The sequence below is a fragment of the Pongo abelii genome, chromosome 2 (assembly GCF_028885655.2).
Source record: "Pongo abelii isolate AG06213 chromosome 2, NHGRI_mPonAbe1-v2.0_pri, whole genome shotgun sequence".
In the NCBI taxonomy this organism is placed as follows: Eukaryota; Metazoa; Chordata; class Mammalia; order Primates; family Hominidae; genus Pongo; species Pongo abelii.
In genome coordinates this window covers 67,982,372-67,986,332 of record NC_085928.1, presented here as the reverse complement: position 1 = coordinate 67,986,332, position 3,961 = coordinate 67,982,372, and the positions used below count along the sequence as shown (strand labels likewise).

At 54.9% G+C, this 3,961-nt stretch overlaps 1 long non-coding RNA gene across 2 annotated transcripts; it reads right to left on the bottom strand.

The window, feature by feature from the left end:
• Nucleotides 1-509: 509 nt before the first annotated feature.
• On the bottom strand, nt 510-3,711 carry LOC103890126 (uncharacterized). Of its 2 annotated transcripts, XR_008523672.2 has the most exons (3): nt 3,038-3,563; nt 2,178-2,274; nt 510-1,899 (listed from the first exon to the last, which is right to left on the bottom strand). It is a non-coding gene; the product is annotated as an uncharacterized LOC103890126 (long non-coding RNA). The 2 variants fall into 2 exon arrangements; XR_008523673.2 differs by lacking the exon at nt 2,178-2,274 and having other exon boundaries at nt 3,038-3,711.
• Nucleotides 3,712-3,961: the final 250 nt, after the last annotated feature.

The window sequence follows — 3,961 nt, the reverse complement described above, 5'->3', positions numbered from 1 at the left end:
TGACACAAAATAAAAAAGACAGCCATCGGTGCCTGGAACAGGCGAGCACATAAGTATGTGTCACTTGCACGGCAGTTAATACAGGTATTTGCCATTGCAAAGGTAACGCTTTCTGGGACAGAGCTAGATCAAGAAATGTCTGGGTGAATTTGTGCCTGGAGAGCACATGGGACCCTGGAGAGAAGGGAGTGAGGGCCTCACCATGCCAACTAGTCGGAATAGGGCAGGTATGTCGGAGTAGGGCAGGTGTTACCTGTCTGCAGGTGATGGGGAAGAAGGCGAGCCTGGCAGGTAAGACTGGGTGTGGAGAGGATGGGGGCTGGTGAGCCAGTTGGTGTCCCAGCAGGTGAGTGGAAGAACACAGCCACTTGTGAGAAGCTGAAGGGCAGAGACCCAGGCAGGTAGGTGGGAGACAGTTGGCACCCACTGCATGTGGAGGTGCAGAGGAGGGTTCCAGGTTTGGGGGCAGGGATGGCAAAGAACAAAAGAGAGAGACACTCAGTAGGGGGTTGGGTCTAAGAAGGAGGCTTCATTCAGTTTAGCAGCCAAAGGGAAGTGCAAGGTCAGAAAGCTCTGTCATGCATCCCCCAGAATCAGCAGTGATCTAGGGGTGGATGTGCTGTGAAGCCCCCCCCAAGGCTGCCCTCAGTGCTATTGAGATGCCCCAGCCCCTGGCTTCCCCAAGCAGCTCCCTCGTGCTCAGCAGGATGGCACAAACATCACTCGCTCTCCTTGTCAGCGGCTGTCACAGCAAATTTGTGGCAGCAGCGTTCATCCATGCTTCAGGAAGTTGGTGAGGCTGGGTGCTTCAGGGAATGGCCAGATTTAGCGATGCCTCATATCCTCGGATGACATCAGGGGACTCACTCCCTGACCAAAGCAGTGGAAAATGGGACTGGAAAACAAAAAAGAAGGAAGAATAAATCTATTCAAATGCTACCTCCTTCATTGCATGGGGCCTTTTAAACATGTCCTGAGCAGGGACAGAGAGAGAGGCCTCAGTTCTCATCCTTAGTTCTGTCATGAAGTAGCTGTGTGTTGCAGAAAATATCACTCTGGGCTTCAGTCGCTTCACCTGTAAAATGAAGATAATTACAGCTGCCTGGAAAAATGGGGCAAAAGTGAGGCTTGGATGGAGAGCACAGACTCACAGGCAGGGGTGACAAGTGCAGGTTCTCTCGGGTGTCGACTCTGCCTGGTGGTGGCTGCCTGATCCCTGCGTTGAGAAGAATGCTGAAGCCGAGGCCAAGCTGAGCCAGAGAGAGTGCTATGATCGATTAGCTATGCCTCCCTCAGGTGCCAGATTGGAGGGCGCTCCTGCTATGCTATGTTTGCCATTTCTGTCCTAAATGGTTTTTAGGTATCATTATTATCATTTCTTCTTTACCCAAAGCCAAAAACACCCTGAGAAGAGGCCAATGGGCAGGTCTGCACTCAGGAGGCTTTGGTGCTAATCCCACAGCCCTCTTTTTCTTCCTTTTTCTTGGTTTTGTTTATTATTATTTTTTCCTTTTTCTTCCTTTTTTAATTTTATTTTTATTTTTTCTGGGTAGCACAACCAGGTGAAGGAGACTCAGGTGAGACTTCAGGATGAGCATCAACAATGTCAAGCTCTGAAAGGCAGAAGGAACTGGAAGCCAATGTCAAGTTGGCAGAAGTCAGAGGCAGCAGAAAGAAAGCAGACAGCCAAGCCCAGCAGCAGAGGCAAGGCGCCTTTTGGTGGGCAGAGGTCAGACACACCTGAGGGCTGGAGGTGGAAGTGAGCATGAGGAAACTCGGCAAGAGGAGCAAACCCTTCCTCTGCACACTTGCAAAGAGTCCCAGCTCTGCTGTCGGCGCAGCACTTTCCAGCTGCACGGCTCAGGGGAGCTAGTTCTCTCAGAGCTTCAGTTTCCTCGCCTGCAAAACAGAGGTTGTTGTGAAGGCTAAATGACACTACATCATAGCAATGTCTCATGGCACCCCCCCTCCCACCAGCCTTTGGATCCCAAGGTCACCCTTGCAGGCCCAGCCCGTCAGCTCCATCTGGGAGACCCAGGGCCTGAGAAGTAGAGTGGGCCCGTGAAAGACAGGAAGCATGGTCTGGGCCATCAGACACTGAGAGCCTCTCTTGTACCTGCTCCCAGGCTTTGACCCATTCACCATATCCCAGATTCTAAGTTGCCTGGGATTTAGACCTGTTTCTGCTCTGGGATCTCCAGTCCCTCTAGAAGCAGCTTGGAGTGGTCTGGGAGGGAAGACACTGGTGGCTGCTCCTTTGTAGCAGTTCTGGAACTTGCAAGCACAGGACAAAGATGATCATGATCATTTTGCTCATCCCTCGGGGCTCCAGCCCCTTCCCAGAGAGTGCTGTCAGGCTCAGGGCCCTGCATGCCAGTCCCGACAGGCCACTTCCTGGCTCAGAGACCACCGGCACCACTCTGGGCCTCAGTTTCCTCATCTGTCAGCTCCCTCGCAGCTGGGTGGCCATAGGCCTAAATAAGATCACGTGAATATATGAAAGGTCTCTGTAAACTGCAAAGTATTAGCTGTACGTTAACCTCTGTCCTCCCTGAAATTCACAACTCACGGAATTACTGGGGGTCTTTTCTAACAGGACAGTGACAGGGGAGCAGATGGCCCCGGTTCTCTGAGTCACACTGCATGGTCATCCCACCCCCACAACTGCCTCATTTTCAGCTGCGTCCTCTTCCCTCCACTCCAGTTCAAAGAGCCTTTCTGTTACCCTAATCACTCTACACATTACTTGCAGGCCTCAGGGCCTGTGCTCAAGACATTCCTTCTGCCTGGAATGCCCTTTGCCTCCCTGCTTGGCAAACTCCTATGCATCCTTCAAGACACAATGCCGATGACAGTTCCTGCCTGATACCTTCCCAAGGCAAAGGGTGTTCCTCCCTCAATGGGCTCCCCAGCCTCTATTTTCGAACCAGAGGAGTGAGAACAAACCGAGTTGGCTTGACGGAGGCACCCCAGCCCCGCACACAGTAGGTGCTTAGCTGGTGTGTGGATTTGAACCTGTTGCCTTCGCCTCACTCACCCAGGACTGGTCTTGACATTCAGAGCTCAACTCACACCCTGGGCTGTGTCCAAGCCCTCTATTCTGTTTGGCTCAGATGGCCCCACGCTCCCTGGGGCAGAGCCGTCCCGAGGCAGCCTCTGCCTTCATGATGCTGTGTCTCTGTGTGTTGGGGTGTGTGGCCGTGGAGGGGCTGTGGTCACAGAGGAGCCAACCAGGAGCGCTGAAGGCCGCCCGTAGCCATGGAGACAGGGCCCCTGGGCCAGCCAGGCCCGGGCTGGTCAGTGAATGAATAAACGTGGCCCATTTTTCTGCCTTTGTCCGGAGCCTCCCTGGGGCTTCCTGCTGTCAGCCCCAGCTGTGGGGAAGGCGGAATTTGCCTGATATCGCGGAGCCGCCGCCTGGCAGCGCCGAGCCTGGCCCGGGCCGCCTCACGCCAAGATTCATGCCCGGCTAACAAGCCCCACTTTGTTCCTGTGGGAAAGTCCAGCCTCTCAGGAAAGAGCCCTCTCTCCGGCCGGCCCCTGGTCTGGGGACTCAGCGAGGCAAACAAAGCCTCCATCCGCTGGCAACGATTCTCAGGCCCTGTAGTCCACCTCCGTTCCCCGGCCAGGGGAGGAGCTGCTCTGGGAGGCGGAACTCAAGCGCATCCCTTTGTCCCACTCATCCCGGAGGCCTGAGATGCCACCTGTCTGGCAAGTCTCCCCCACTGCCCCTGCCTTGCCTCTGGCTACAAAGTGTGGGCTCTGTCAGAGCAGCTGGCCTGGGCTGGGGTACCCAAGGCCTTGGGGAGCTCGGCCTGGCCCCTGCTCCCTGAAGTTGAGGCCCAATGGACCTGCAGATACGCCCCAGGGACTGGGTGGAGTCCTGATGGCACAGCTGTCCAGACGGTGACCTTGGCCTCATCATAGCACCTCAGCAGGCTCAGGACAAGGACACTAAGCC